The sequence below is a fragment of the Salvelinus alpinus genome, chromosome 6 (assembly GCF_045679555.1).
Source record: "Salvelinus alpinus chromosome 6, SLU_Salpinus.1, whole genome shotgun sequence".
Lineage (NCBI taxonomy): Eukaryota > Metazoa > Chordata > Actinopteri > Salmoniformes > Salmonidae > Salvelinus > Salvelinus alpinus.
Genome location: NC_092091.1, coordinates 74738718 through 74755567, shown reverse-complemented (window position 1 = coordinate 74755567; position 16850 = coordinate 74738718). Strand labels below are relative to the sequence as shown.

Here is a 16850-nt window from a genome sequence, read left to right as displayed (position 1 = left end):
TTTGTATCGTTGACCTCCGGTGGCTAGCTAGCTACAATTGTCCCTTTCTTAAAATAGCAATGGATGGAAATAGGGATTTGGACTTGTGATTTTACTTAATTCTCCTTACTTAATTCTCCATACTGGACAATGATTATAACAGCGATTCTGATCCAACCATAAATTCATACATTGTCCCCCTGGCCTGAGGGGATGGAAGTTCAATATATAGCTTGATGTAGTAGGCTAATGTTAACTAGCAGGCCTGGCGCATCGTTGCCCATGAAAGGAATTTAGGCTAGCGAGCAAGCATTTTAGCCAAATATAAACATATTTCCGTTAGGGAACTCCTACTGCGAAGTGTGCATGTGCAATAACCCAATTTGCCCATGCACTCCTTCTAAACAATGCATTTTTTTTTTACTTTGGCAAAGGGCGGTCTAAAGAACTGTGTACTCTGTTTGTAAGATATTTTAGTTTTTGGAACAGAGAACTGTATTGAGATCGAATGTTTCATCGATGAGAAAATTAGCAGAATGTCGGCCAAAATCCATCTCGCTCCATCTTCTCCCCCTGGCGGACACTGGACTTCCTCTCATCAACATACTGTATTTGGTGGTGAGTGGAAATGCCAAATGGATGCTTCAGATTTATACATCTGGTGAACCGTCTGGCTCATTGTTCTACCTGTGCGTGTGCTGTATGAGAGTCATAGACCGTTTCGGCAACATGAAAGACAGGAGGATGTCTTTGGCGTTTCTCTACAAGTAGGGTGAGTCAACATGTTTTTTCTACTTGCCTGCCTGTTGAGTTGGGTATCTGGAGTCATATGTCTACAAGTAGAGATGTACAGTAGCTGAGGTTTTATAGCAATGTGGGGCCTATTCTTAGTTGTATGGTACTAGGGGGTAACTAGCCCCCTGGGGTACTTTCCCCACCCCCTGTAATTCAAATAAAGACCACAAGATGTCACCAAATTATTTCCCCAACATCTGTGTCATCACACATTTTGGAGATATTTCAACAAAATAATTTAGTGGTAAATTGATAAATAATAAATAGGACAGACTATTTTTTACTCTCTACGAGCTTTTCAGCACTCGGCGGTCCCCTTCTGTGAGCTTGTGTTGCGTACCACTTTGTGGTTGAGCTGTTGTTGCTCCTAAAGGTTTCCTTCACAATAACAGCACTTAAAGTGGAACGGGGCAGTTCTAGCAGGGCAGAAATTTGGCGAAAGTGAAAATCACTGAGCGCTTCAGTAAGGCCATTCTAATGCCAATGTTTGTCTATGGAGATTGCATGGTTGTGTGTTCGATATTATATACCGGTCAGTAACGGGTGTGGCTGAAATAGCCGAATCCACTAATTTGAAGGGGTGTCCACATACTGTTGTATACATAGTGTATCTGGGAACAAGGATTGAATTAAGAAGACAATATTCAGAATAGAGTTTCTGACAACACACTGATCACACCTCCAAATTTTGTTTACGCCTAAAACCAAGTTGATCCTCTGGATGGACTGATGTTCCTCTGTCCGTCCTGTGCTGAAATAGGCCTATATTGCTTCATGTCATGTGAATACCTTTTAGGCAAATTGCAGAGTAGGGTCATATGTTGGTGGTTCCTTGAAAATGTCTATCATTCTACAGACAGGTAAAAACTACTTTAACAGACACTACAAGTTTGAACTGTGATTTATTGGTGACGCTTATTACTAGGTACAATGATGCAAAATAGCGCAGCCTGCGGGTGAAACACTTGAGCTACACAGCCTACACAGTACAACAGAGATGAACAGCTCACATCCACTCTGGAACAAGTTGATTCTCTGAGTCCCCAACCCGACCCCATCACCATTTATTGTAGTGTAGCATCACCTGCTGGTGAAAGTTGACACTTGTCTGATTGTGCACAATAATGTACTTTTAGTTACGACAAGACTTTGGTCTAAAATATTTATTATTAGAAAATGTACAGTACCAGTCAAAAGTTTGGGCACACCTACTCATTCCAAGATCTTTGCTACATTGTAGATAAATAATAAAGACATCAAAACGATGAAATAACACACATGGAATGATGTAGTAACCAAAAAGTGTTAAACAAATCAAAATATATTTTAGATTTTAGATTCTTCAAAGTAGCCACCCTTTGCCTTGATGACTGCTTTGCACACTCTTGGCATTCTCACAACCAGCTTCACCTGGAATGCTTTTCCAACAGTCTAGAAGGAGTTCCCACATATGCTGAGCACTTGTTGGCTGCTTTTCCTTCACTCTGCAGTCCAACTCATCCCAAACCATCTCACAAGTGGGTTGAGGTCAAATAGCCCTTACACAGCCTGGAGGTGTGTTGGGTCATTGTCCTGTTGAAAAACAAATGCTTGTTAAGTGTGCCTTGGATTCTTAATAAATCACTGACAGTGTCACCAGAAAAGCACCCCCACATATTTTTTTATTAAAATTTTGTTCACCTTTATTTAACCAGGTAGGCCAGTTGAGAACAAGATCTCATTTACTACTGCGACCTGGCCAAGATAAAGCAAAGCAGTGCGACAAAACAACAACACAGAGTTACACATGGGATAAACAAGCGTACAGTCAATTACACAATATAACATCTGTACAAAGTGTGTGCAAATGAAGTAAGGAGGTAAGGCAATAAATATGCCATAGTGGAGAAGTAATTACAATTTAGCAATTAACACTGGAGTGATAGATGTGCAGATGAGGATGTGCTAGTAGAAAATACTGGTGTGCAAAAGAGCAGAAAAAAAATAAAAAATACAGGGATGAGGTAGGTAGTTGGTTGGATGGGCTATTTACAGATGGGCTGTGTACAGCTGCAGCGATCGGTAAGCTCCTCTGACAGACGATGCTTAAAGTTAGTGAGGGAGATGTAAGTCTCCAACTTAAGTGATTTTTGCAATTTGTTCCAGTCATTGGCAGCAGACAACTGGAAGGAAAGGCGGCCAAATTAGGTGTTGGAAAGGCGGCCAAAGTAGGTGTTGGCTTTGGGGATGACCAGTGAAATATACCTGATGGAGTGTGTACTACGGGTGGGTGTTGCTATGGTGACCAGTGAGCTGAGATAAGGCAGAGCTTTACCTAGCAAAGACTTATAGATGACCTGGAGCCAGTGGGTTTGGCAACGAATATGTAGCTAGGACCAGCCAACGAGAGCATACAGGTTTCAATGGTGGATAGTATATGGGGCTTTGGTGACAAAACGGATGGCACTGTGATAGACTGCATCCTATTTGCTGAGTAGAGTGTTGGAGGCTATTTTGTAAATGACATCGCCGAAGTCAAGGATCGGCAGGATAGTCAGTTTGAAGAGGATATGTTTGGCAGCATGAGTGAAGGAGGCTTTGTTGCGAAATAGGAAGCCGATTCTAGATTTAATTTTGGATTGGAGATGCTTATTATAAGTCTGGAAGGAGAGTTTACAGTCTAACCAGACACCTAGGTTGTTATAGTTGTTCACATATTCCAAGTCAGTACCGTCCAGAGTAGTGATGCGGGTGGGTGGGTGCGGGCAGCGATCGGTTGAAGAGCATGCATTTAGTTTTACTAGTGTTTAAGTGCAGTTGGAGGCCACGGAAGGAGAGTTGTATGGCATTGAAGCTCGTCTGGAGGTTTGTTAACACAGTGTCCAAAGAAGGGCCAGATGTATACAGAATGGTGTCATCTGCGTAGAGGTGGATCAAAGAATCACCTGCAGCAAGAGCGACATCATTGATATATACAGAGAAAAGAGTCGGCCCGAGAATTGAACCCGTTGGCACCCCCATAGAGACTGCCACAGGTCCGGACAACAGGCCCTCCGATTTGACACACTGAACTCTGTCTGATAAGTAGTTGGTGAACCAGGCGAGGCAGTCATTTGAGAAACCAAGGCTTTTGAGTCTGCCGATAAGAATGTGGTGATTGACAGAGTCGAAAGCCTTGGCCAGGTCGATGAATACGGCTGCACAGTATTGTCTTTTATCGATGGCGGTTATGATATCGTTTAGGACCTTGAGCGTGGCTGAGGTGCACCCATGACCAGCTCTGAAACCAGACTGCATAGCGGAGAAGGTACGGTGCGATTCGAAATGTTCGGTGATCTGTTTGTTAAAGTAGTAAAACGTTATGTATTTAGTCCCACATTCATATCACGCAATGACTACATCAAGCTTATGACTCTAGAAATTTGTTGGATGCATTTGCTGTTTGTTGTGGTTGTTTAGGATTATTTTGTGCACAATAGAAATGAATAGTAAATAATGTAATGTGTCATTTTGGAGGCACTTTTATTGTAAATAAGAATAGAATGTTTCTAAACACTTGTACATGAATGTGGATGCTACCATGGTTACGGATAATTGTGAATTATAATAAGTGAGAAAGTTACTGATGTACAAGTATCCCCCCTAAAATACCCCCCAGACATGCTAACCTCTCACCATTACATTAACACGGGAGGTTAGCATTTTTGGGGGTTATGATATTTGTGTGTCTATAACTTTATCACTCTTCGTTATTCACGATTCATTCAGGATTATCCATAATCATTTTAGGATCCACATTAATGTACAAGTATTTAGAAACATTATATTCTTATTTACAATAAAAGTGACCCCAAAAGGGTTCTCATATTAGATTGTGTAGAAATGCAGGAAATTAGCTTTAGATGCCCCAAATATCTGATGGAGGACTCCTAGCCTCCCCAACAGGTTATGTCCCCCCCACTTCTAAAACCAAAGTTGAGCCCCAATACTTATATTATGCTGTATATACAACAACTACATACTGTACTTGTCTAAAGGAAAGTATATTTTTTGCTGAGGTATGAGTTACTATATGCTCCCCTTTGTGATAGCCTACTGTGTGTAGTCTATAGGCCTTTTCTCTAGCATAAATATTTTGTTTAAGGTTATGATTACATTACTAAGTGTTCCTACGTTATGGAAAACACATTGTTTTATTCAATGATTAGTATTATTATTTCTCTGAATGGGTACATATTGAGAGCAGCTATTAACCTATTTTTCACCTACTTCCTTTGTTGCAGTGACTGATATCTGTACCACCAAGTGTCCCCGGTGGTGTGCAGAGAGATGACATGGCAGAGGCTCTCTCAACTGGTAAGACAATTTGTCACAAGTATCAGACATTTAGAATTTAACAAGTGCATCTTTGTGATTTAGTGTTTTATCTCATGAATGTCATCTTTATCAATGTGTGTTAAATTATGTTTAATTAGCCATATTTCTTTTGAAAGGGCAAAATATAAACTTCTGTCAGTTTATTATTATAGTAAATGTCTAAACTTAGCATGTATTCATGTTGTGGAGGCATAGTGGCTGTGAAAAGAGACTAACCATGTGTTTGTTATCTATTTGCATTTCTTTTGTGTTGAAGATTCTGATATAGAGATTGTGCTGGTGGGGAAAGTTGGATGTGGGAAGAGCGCTTCCGGAAACACCATCCTGGGCAGGGAGGTGTTTCAGTTGTCATTCGGATCCTCAGCTGTAACAAAGACTTGTCAGAGAAAGACACAAACAGTTTGTGGGAGACGGGTCAATCTAGTGGACACTCCAGGACTGGACTGTGCCGAGGCGTCTTCTGATAAACTGATCTGGTCCTTGGGGCTGAACACACATGGGAACATGAATGTCTTCCTGCTGGTGATCCAGTTGGGCAGGTTCACAGAGGAGCAGAGAGCAGCAGTTCAAAAGATGGAAGACATGTTTGGTGAGGAGGTGAGAGAGTTCACCATGATTCTCTTTACACATGGAGACCACTTGGGAAGGTCAATAGAGGACTTCATCCATAAAGCAGGTGAACCACGGAGGCAAGTGGTAGAGAGGTTTGGCAACATATACCATGTGTTCAACAATATGTCTGGTGATCCAAGCCAAGTGAAAGAACTGTTTGAGAAGATCAGGAGAATGTAGACTGCAATACAACACAGGCATTACATCTTTGTATCACCAATAATTGGTACGTTTATTACCTTGCTCAAGATCTCTGGTTAAACCTTTATTTAATAGAATCTTCTTGTTAAAACTAGGACAAATGCTGTATAGAAGATGGTCTTAGAAAATACAAAATTCCCCCTTTTGAATTTACATTCTAAACTAACTTAACTAAAATGTGTGCCATACAGCAGCTGACATTTTGCCTTTTGTTAACATTTAACTTGAAACAAAACACTACAAATAGTTTTTTATCCTTATACACAATAGCCACCCCATGACACAATACCACTACCATTCACAAGCAAACAACTGATACAAAAACAGCTCAAGAACTGCACAGTGCCTATTTACAAACAATATTAGGCATAATCTTCTTTCACCTCATTTGAAAAGGAAACTGACTTTCTAAGTGCATTTTGCAGAGATATTCTTAAAAACAGTTGATTTCTGTCAGTTTCTCTGTGACTTCACTGGGGGAACCACTCACTAAACTGGCACAGGAATCAATGTGACTTCCCTGGGGGAACCACTCACTAAACTGGCACAGGAATCAATGTGACTTCACTGGGGGAACCACTCACTAAACTGGCACAGGAATCAATGTGACTTCACTGGGGGAACCACTCACTAAACTGGCACAGGAATCAATGTGACTTCACTGGGGGAACCACTCACTAAACTGGCACAGGAATCAATGTGACTTCACTGGGGGAACCACTCACTAAACTGGCACAGGAATCAATGTGACTGTGTGCACTGCAAACACTGTGCACATGTTCCGCATTTTAGATCATGTAGCTATCCCATTAAATAGTTTGCTATAATATTTTATTTTTGACACAATAGCCCATTTTGGATCATTTACAGATGTCCATGTTCTATGATAGGGTCATTTGCAAGGTAGGCTACACAGATGTGCAGCTCATGTCAGCTTTTATATCAACCTGACATGAGCTGCACATCTGTATAGCCTACCTTGCAAATGACCCTATCATAGAACATGGACATCATCATGGACATCAACATGGACATTTTGTAATATAACATATGAGATGTAGGGATGGATTTATCAAGGGATGTTCATTCACTAAGCAAACTACTAGCTGTCCAACTCCATGCCTATTCAGGCGAGTAGCGAACCCATACGTTATACTTCAAATAGACTACTGATTAAGAGTGTAGACCACTGTACAGTCATAGAAAATTCTATGTTAGCTGCCATAGTCTTTAAAACACGCCTAAACTCCTCGTACTAGCCTATCATTCAAGACATTGTTGGAGGGACAGCACAGCGCAGTTCTGTGGCCTTTTCTATGGTAATATACACAGTTGCTTGACAGGCTCTCTGAGCACCCTCAATGGGGTCAGTCACAAATCGGATGCATCTGGTTTTCATGGGAAAAGGAAGAGAGCCTGTGATGCGACTTCCGCTTTTGGATGAGAGCCTCGGTGTTAACAAGGAGGAAGTTCTATTACACTGAACCGGGGTAAACCGGCTTCCTGTCACCGGGCAAAGGCTGTGAGGGAGGAGCGCCTAGCTCAAATCGAGCATCACCGGGCCGTAATATCAACAAAACAGCTTGATGAATCATTCAAAAACACAAAACCTGTATTTTCCTTCCAATTTTCTGTATTTTGCCTTGGCAAGGCTGATAAAGCGATATATGTTTTTATAAAACACTTGTGAAAACACTGAATCTTAACTTATTACTCCACGTGCTTGACATTCATTTTGTTTACAGTCGACTTTGCTGTCGGCTTTGACCGTGGCACCCAGCTCACCCTTGGGAGGCATCTGTGTTCACCCATTCATCCAGTCCCCTTATTGTGACACTTTCTCTTAACTCCTCCACATATTGAATTTGTTGAACTGTGCAGAATAGAACCCCTACAGTTCTCTCTTCTTCTCCTCAAGACCAGAAAGTGAGGCTTCCCTCTCAGGTGTTTCTGTTACGCCTGCTACATTAGGTTATTCCCAGAGTGACAGCATGCCATTGTTTCAGAACACTCAACGTCCAGAAGTACTTTGCAAACCGTTGGTTTGAAATTCATATTGTACATTTTTAAGATCAAATGAAAACAACACTATGGGGCCTGGTGAAGGTTTTTCCTCCATGATCCCTTGTTTCATACACAAGCTTTAAATTGGACATGTCATTTGAACAAAAATCTAAATGCAGAATGCAACAATTATTGATTTTAATGAGTTATAGTTCAGATATGGAAATCGGTCAACTGAAATGCATTCATTAGGCCCTAATCTATTGATTTCACATAACCGGGCAGGGGTGCAGCCATGGGTGAGCCTGGGAGGCCATAGGCTCATCCCCTTGGGTGCCATGCCCACCAACTGAGGAGCCAGACCCAGGCCAATCAGAATGAGTTTTTCCCAACAAAAGGGCTTTATTACAGACAGAAAATCTCAGTTTCATCAGTTGTCCGGGTGGCTGGTCTCCGACGATCCTGCAGGTGAAGAAGCCGGATGTGGAGGTCCTGGGCTGGCGTGATTACACGTGGTCAGCCGTTGTTTTTCTCTAAAAAGATGTGGGAGGTGGCTTATGGTAGAGAAATGAACATTAAATGCTCTGGCAACAGCTCTGGTGGACATTTCTTCAGTCAGCATGCCAATTGCACTCTCCCTCAACTTGAGACATCTATGGCCTTGTGTTGTATCACAAAACTGCACATTTTAGAGTGCTCCTTTAATGTCCTCAGCACAAGGTACACCTGTGTAACGATCATGCTGTTTAATCAGCTTCTTGATATGCCACATGTGTCAGGTGGATGGATTATCTTTGCAAAGGAGAAACGCTCAATAACAGGGATGTAAACAAATTTGTGTACAACATTCTAGAGAAATAAGCTTTTTGTGCATGTAGAACATTTATGGGGTGTTTTATTTCAACTCATGAAACATGGACCCAACACTTTACATTTATAATTTTGCTCAGTATACACTACCGTTCAAAAGTTCAGGGTCACTTAGAAATGTAAAATAAACAATAGTCATTTACAAAATTAACAATGTCTACACTGTACTTCTGATCAATTTGATGTTATTTTAATGGATAAAGAAATATGCTTTTCTTTATCCATTAAAATAACATCAAATTGATCAGAAGTACAGTGTAGACATTGTTAATTTTGTAAATGACTATTGTAGCTGGAAACAGCAAATTTTTTATGGAATATCTACATAGGCGTACAGAGGCCCATTATAAGCAACCATCACTCGTGTTCCAATGGCACGTTGTGTTAGCTAATCCAAGTGTATCATTTTAAAAGCTAATTGATCATTAGAAAACCCTTATGCAAGTATGTTAGCGCAGCTGAAAACTGTTCTGATTAAAGAAGCAATAAACTGGCCTTTAGACTAGTTGAGTATCTGGATCATCAGCATTTGTGGATTCGATTACAGGCTTAAAATGGCTCAGAAACAAAGAACTTTCTTCTGAAACTCATCAGTCTATTCATTCAAATAAGGAAAAGGCCAAATGTGTGTTGTTGAATTGAACTGTTTGCTCAGGCAAAGTTGGCTATTTGGCTAACAAGGAGGAACAGGGTCAAAGGTGGAGGATAACAGATCCTTTACTATTATTCAATGGGATGGTCTCTGTGCGCATTAGGGTGGAGTTTGAGTTCTATAAAAAAGTGTGGAGATGTTTCAGGAGATATGGTGTGTTGGGGGGGCTGTCTGTATAGCAGGGGAAGATGTTTTGGATATATGGTTGTAGAAGTGGTGAGGTTTTTTGGTTATTGTGATGTGTGGTGTTGTTTTGTATCGTGTTGTAGAGGGAAAGGTGAGTATGGTACATGTATGCAGTACAGGATATATTAGCGTTTTATTTTAGGGGTGGTGGTGGTGAGGTTATAATGAAATGAGAATGTTTCATTAAAGAAAAACACAAAGTCAAGTCTCTCTCTCTGTGTGTAATGATTCTAAAAAGGAACACATGGATTAGAAATGTATTTTTGTACTGTGGCCTTTATTTTATAAAAGTAACATGTAGAGTTTTGTTGGTATTTGATGGTAGTCAATTTAGCAACAAAAGAATTATGGCAGAAAAACAGACTCGCACAAATTTCAGACTTGAGTTTCCATAATGTAAAATGTATCAACCCCTACAAAAATGTCCATTAATTAAAATCCACATTATATTTCACATTTACTGTTGCTGTAGGAATATTTTCCTGTTGTAGCAAACTTGCTCAAATTAAGATCTGTACAGGCAATGCTCACAGATTATTTTGTGCATTCCATGAAGTACAGCTTTGTGTCAAGAAGAAGTGTGAAACTTAAAAATGTAGCCGTTCCTCAAAATGTGACAACGTGTGGTACATGAAGACTAAACCTCTTTAAAAAGGTAACAGCCGTGTCCATTTAATCCAACAGAACTCCAACCACAGACACAAAAGGAGGTCTGCATTGTTCTGGTCGGGAAGACTGGAGCTGGGAAAAGTGCATCAGATTTAGAATCAAGGGTTTCCTCTAATTCTCTGACAAAAAACTGTGAAAAGGAAAAAGGGAAGGTGGATAGGCAAAGTGTAGCTGTTATTGACACCCCAGGGTCGTTACATACTACATTATCCAATAAAGAGGCACTGAAAAAGATCGCTCTGTGCATCTTTCTCTCTGCTCCTGGTCCCCATGTGTTCCTGGTTGTGATCAAGCTGGGAAGATTCACTGAAGAGGAACAGAAAACTGTGGAGATTATTCAGAGATTCTTTGGTGATGAAACATCGAAATACACCATGGTTCTCTTCACACATGGAGAGAGTGTTGATGATGATGATGATGGTGTAACAATTGACAACTTCCTGGGTGAAAATCCAAGTTTAGGAAGTTTAGTTTCAAAATGCAATGGGTGATATCATGTCTTCAACAACAAAATACGAATAGCTCCCAGGTCACTGAGCTGCTTGAGAAGATAAACAAGATGGTGAAGATGAATGGAGGAAGCCACTACACCACTGAGTTGTTCCAGGAGACTGAGAGAGTGATTGAAGAAGAGAAAGAGAGGATCCTGAGAGAGAATGAAGAGAAGATACGCAGAGAGGAGAAACTGAAGAAAGACAAAATGAAACAAGAGGCTCAAGAGAAATAGCTTAAAGAGGAGAATGAGAGGATCCTGAGAGAGAACAAAGAGCAGAAATGCAGACATGAGGAAGAACTTAATAAAATGTTAGAAAAACATACTCGGGAGAAAGAGCATAAAGAGGAGAAGAAGAGGATTGAGAGAGAGATAGAAGAGCAGATTCAGGGAGGAGGAACTGGAGAAACTGAAACTGGAAGAAGAGGCTAAGGAGAAATAAATAAATTAGTTGAGGGAAAAACATAAAGGGAGGCTAGAGAGAAAGCTGAAAACAGTAACAGCTTTCTAGATAGTTTTTAAAAAAAATTTAAAGAGTCGGGGAGCTAGTGTTGAAAGCAGCAGAAGCTATGAGTGTGAAAGTAGTAAAAGCTGCTGAAGACTGCATTACACAATGACAATCTGAAACAATGCTGTTCTAGAGTCCCAAGCTTAGTCACAGTTGATTTTAATTGTAATTACAACTGTATTGTATTGCATTGCATTGCATACAGGGATATATACAGCATACACCGTTGTCATTCTGTTGTTATAGTCTGTAGACCCACTTACTTCTATATATGTATATTATATAGCTTACATAAAGCTCTATGACATTTAACCTGGCTCTGTGTCTGTTTATGTCACCAGTAAACATTATGGAATGATAATTTAACACAAATGCCAGGTATTATTAAATTCAATGTTTTTATTATTATTCAATGAGGACATGTTCTTTAAATAACACAAATAATCTTCATGACAGTTTATTAAAGCTGGTAATTCCCACTGATGATTCTTACAGTAACAATGGTAATCAGAAGTGTCTGCATGTAGAGGAAGGGTTCTAGTAGAAACAACAGAGCCCCTGTCCAGAAACAACCCCTAACTAGCCCCTTCCTATAGGCACTGGTGGAGGTCTGAGAGGATTGGACAGGTTTAAGCAATATGGTGATATTCCACCTATCAGAGGGCAAGGTGGAGCTATCACTATATTGATTCATCCTATCAAGTCCTCTCAGATCTCTACAAGTGTCTAGGGATATCTGTAGACCATGTACTTATTGGGCCAGTAGAAACCCTAAAGGGAAGGGCTGTTTCTGGACAAGAGGCCAGTGGGCCAGTAGAAACCCTAAAGGGAAGGGCTGTTTCTGGACAAGAGGCCAGTGGGCCAGTAGAAACCCTAAAGGGAAGGGCTGTTTCTGGACAAGAGGCCAGTGGGCCAGTAGAAACCCTAAAGGGAAGGGCTGTTTCTGGACAAGAGGCCAGTGGGCCAGTAGAAACCCTAAAGGGAAGGGCTGTTTCTGGACAAGAGGCCAGTGGGCCAGTAGAAACCCTAAAGGGAAGGGCTGCTTCTGGACAAGAGGCCAGTGGGCCAGTAGAAACCCTAAAGGGAAGGGCTGTTTCTGGACAAGAGGCCAGTGGGCCAGTAGAAACCCTAAAGGGAAGGGCTGTTTCTGGACAAGAGGCCAGTGGGCCAGTAGAAACCCTAAAGGGAAGGGCTGTTTCTGGACAAGAGGCCAGTGGGCCAGTAGAAACCCTAAAGGGAAGGGCTGTTTCTGGACAAGAGGCCAGTGGGCCAGTAGAAACCCTAAAGGGAAGGGCTGTTTCTGGACAAGAGGCCAGTGGGCCAGTAGAAACCCTAAAGGGAAGGGCTGTTTCTGGACAAGAGGCCAGTGGGCCAGTAGAAACCCTAAAGGGAAGGGCTGTTTCTGGACAAGAGGCCAGTGGGCCAGTAGAAACCCTAAAGGGAAGGGCTGTTTCTGGACAAGAGCCGAGACATCTCCATAATAAAGTATTATTACTCCTGGCAACAGACCAACCAACATCCCAGCCAGCAGAAGGGTTTAGTAGTTAGCTACATTCATGATTTTCAGGGCAGCTTTCATGCATTGGTATTATAAACAAAATATGTTTTAATCAACAAGATTCTCAGCCTTAAAATAATAAAGTATTTTTTACACTCTCTGACTCGGTCGTTCCATGGACATATGGGTCGGTGTTCGTACCATTGTCATTTTGACATCATCAATATGGGACAGAACAGTGGAATTATTAATTGGATGAATGCACACAGTTATCTAGACTCTGTAAATCATGATGTTTAAACTGTGAAGTTATAAAGACACTGGCCAGCACTGTTGAGTGAGACCGGCTACATCTCAGTACTTTTGTTAATCTTTCCTCCTCCTTTCCTACATATCACTAGATAGATAAACTGGTTAGAACTGGTTTTAAAAGATTAATAGCTATAGCCATATAGTCATACATCTTTTAAAGTCCCCTCATATCAGTTGATATGATATGAATATGTCTGGGACTTTTTCCTGACCAAGTGACCTGACTGGGAAAACCTCCAGGTCTATAACTAAGGCCTGGAGTTTCCCCTGGTCTGGTCATGTACAGCCTCTCCTAGAAGGAAATGATAGGAGGAAAGGAATCCATTTAAAACTATTGAGACACAGCCATGTGAGCCATGGTGGCCTGGTCTGTCTTGGTCCTCCTAGCCAGTAGAGGGAGACAAACACACTTTAAACTCTGGGGAATACAGCCGAAACAGCACCCTATTTCCTATAGTGCACTACGTTTGACCAGGGCCCATAGGGAACAGCCAGCCAGTCAGTCAGTTTCAACAGACAAGGAACCAGCAGCACTATGGAATCAAGAGTGTGGTGACCATTTATCAATAGTGTAAAAATGTAAACTCACTTTTTAATAAATTATTGCACACAGTTCTCTTCTCCCACATTTCAGGTTGGCAAAACAGGGAACCCAAACATGAGCAAAAAACAGTACTATTAATACATAAAGTAGTTCCCTTTTCACACAGCAACTAGGTCTCTTTTTCGTTGGTGTTACAGTCAAACTAGGACCAACAATAGTAGTCTGCCTCAGACTTTATCAGAAACTTGCCTATACTTGTATATAAATTCACCAATATAATACAAACCAACCTCTTGACCTTGGGGGGTTTATTTATTTAATGCATTATACTGCCATTGTACTATGGTAATGCACAATTCATATAGATGGTACCATATTATATTTTTTGGTACCATTTATCATTGTCGCGTAGAGTAGGCCAGAAGGTTAAACTGAAAAACCTAACCTCTTTCAAATAAAACGATGGCAGAGCCGCAAAAGTAAGTGATTCTGGAAGATAAACAGTACTGCCATTAAGGTATACATTGTGGGACAGCTTAAACAGAGCTGCACATCAACAGCTCAGTCAAAACGGTCCCTCTCTTGAACTGAAAGAGTGGCTCATTTTCTAGGGGAAGCCCCTCCCGTCAGAACATACCAAACTCCTTAATCAATTAAGCCATTGCAAACATCAAAGCCACTCAGCTAAACATATCATTAATTATATTGATTGAACCTTTGCAAATCAGTTTATCATAATACAATATAGAACAATATCACACATTTACAGAAACAAGCATGGCGCTCATCCATAACATTGATAAGTACAATAAACGTCACTTCAATTAAACATGAAAGCGTGTCTGTGTATTCTTAGATTGTCAAGTTAACTTGTGTCGACCCACATTGCTAATGTAGCTAAAAACGGAGCAGGGAGGGTGAGGTGTGGGTGTGTTAGTTTACCAAACGCTGCCCGTGACCTGTGACACTTCTACGTCACAATCATAATTGTGCATTACCATGGTAGAATGTATAATGCAGTTTCAAACCATGTTATTTCCATGATCCATATCTATACTATGGTATAAATGAGGCATTACCATGTTATTTCCATGATCCATATCTACACTATGGTATAAATGAGGCATTACCATGTTATTTCCATGATCCATATCTATACTATGGTATAAATGAGGCAGTGCCATGGTATTATTTAGGTGCATGGCAGTTCCATCATACTTCAAAGCTAAAATCATGGTACATTGTCATGATTCAGATCTATTAAAAAGCAGGAGCTGGCGCACACCCAGAGAAAAGTATTTAGTGTAGAAATGCTGACTAACGGAGAATAAACTGTGCTTCTACACCTGCATTGCTTGCTATTTGGGGTTTTAGGCTGAGTTTCTGTACAGCACTTTGTGACATCAGCTGATGTAAGAAGGGCTTTATAAATACAATTGATTCACTCTAAGCTATAAAAACAAAGAGTCGCTCACTCCATATGTATAACCTCCCAGTAATGTATTGGGTAAAACTCCACCAACGTTTTGGCATCACTGTGCCTTCTTCAGGGTGATTCAGATCTATACCATGTTATAAATGATGCAAGACCATGGTCATATATAGGTATAATGTTAGTACTATGGTAGTATTATCATACTTCAAGGTTAAAACCATGCTACATTTCCATGATTAAGACTATACCATGGTATGAATGAAAGCACCATAGTAGTACTGTGGTAAAATTGTTTGTTTAAGGGGAGGTCGCGGCAGTGATCCCTTCACACACAATCTACACGGAACAAATGTAACTATCATAGCCACTAGAGGGCACTAGAAAACAGCAGAAAATAACCTAAGTGGACTTTTTAAAGAACTGGTAGAGAATAAGAAAGTGAAAGTTGGCCTTGCCTTCTCTATCAGTGTGGAAACGGGCCTAAATACATTTTAACTGAAACACGTCAGGGCAGCCAAGGTCTTCAGCCAAGACAGAGAACACCACACATAACTCATATCTCCTCTCATAATTACAGGATAGAATCCTTGGAAATGTCTGTCATCAGTACTTAGAGGATGAACATAAAGATCTGGGTATCGCACATTTGACAGCTCATAATGTATTTCCCCCTGAGTAAAGGTGAAAGTTAAATGTTTATTTCTGCCTGTCAGGTGGCATAAGCTATGTGCTACTGTAAAATGTATTTACAGTTGCAGTCACAGCTCCCATTGCTGCCTCAGAAGCATGATGAATGGAGATGAAATATTTAAGCACAAACCATTACTATTCATTTCAGTTATTTCATGGCACTATAAAATAAAGTCACTGAAAATACCTCCCTATTTTTTTACCCATTGTTTTTATTGCCAATTCCGAAAAAAAAAGAAGCAAAGGACTCTCTTTAACTTCTTCCTTTCCGTGCTATCATCTAACTAGTACAGGGCATAGGGAGATGGAGACAAGGTGTACAAAGAGAACATTGGACAATAGAACATATTTTGCTGGATAGAACCTCACTGGACTATCTGCACTTAACACTTGGCGAAAGACATGTTTCTACAGTAAGATGACCATGTACAAGTTGAGATATGAGAGATAGAAAGTATTGTGGTTACCACAAGGCATGTTGACAGGAAGACTGCAGATGTAAATTAGATGTTATCTAAATCTGTTGCAACACATCACAACTTCTCACTTCTGAGACTTAAGTTTTGTTGTGCATTGTCCCTGTTCAAATATATTAAATAAATATATTCTACTATTATTGTAGCCTAAATTAAGAATGACACTTGGGGGGGTTGATGAACAAAAACTCAGCAAAAAAAGTAATGTCCTCTCACTGTCAACTGCATCTTTTTTCAGCAAACTTAACATGTGTAAATATTTGTATGAACATAAGATTCAACAACTGAGACATAAACTGAACAAGTTCCACAGACATGTGACTAACAGAAATTGAATAATGTGTCCCTGAACAAAGAGGGTGTCAAAATCAAAAGTAACAGTCAGTATCTGCTGTGGCCACCAGCTGCATTAAGTACTGCAGTGCATCTCCTCCTCATGGACTGCACCAGATTTGCCAGGTCTTGCTGTGAAATGTTACCCCACTCTTCCACCAAGGCACCTGCAACTTCCCGGACATTTCTGGGGGGAATGACCCTAGCCTTCACCCTCCGATCCAACAGGTCCCAAAC

The 16850-nt window shown here is 40.6% G+C and overlaps 1 long non-coding RNA gene and 1 pseudogene across 1 annotated transcript in view; one reads left to right on the top strand and one right to left on the bottom strand.

The window, feature by feature from the left end:
- The window catches only part of LOC139579371 (uncharacterized), a 331703-nt gene that overhangs the window by 295373 nt on the left and 19480 nt on the right, over nt 1–16850 (bottom strand). The window lies entirely within an intron of this gene.
- Nucleotides 8243–11297, top strand: LOC139577928 (GTPase IMAP family member 9-like; annotated as a pseudogene).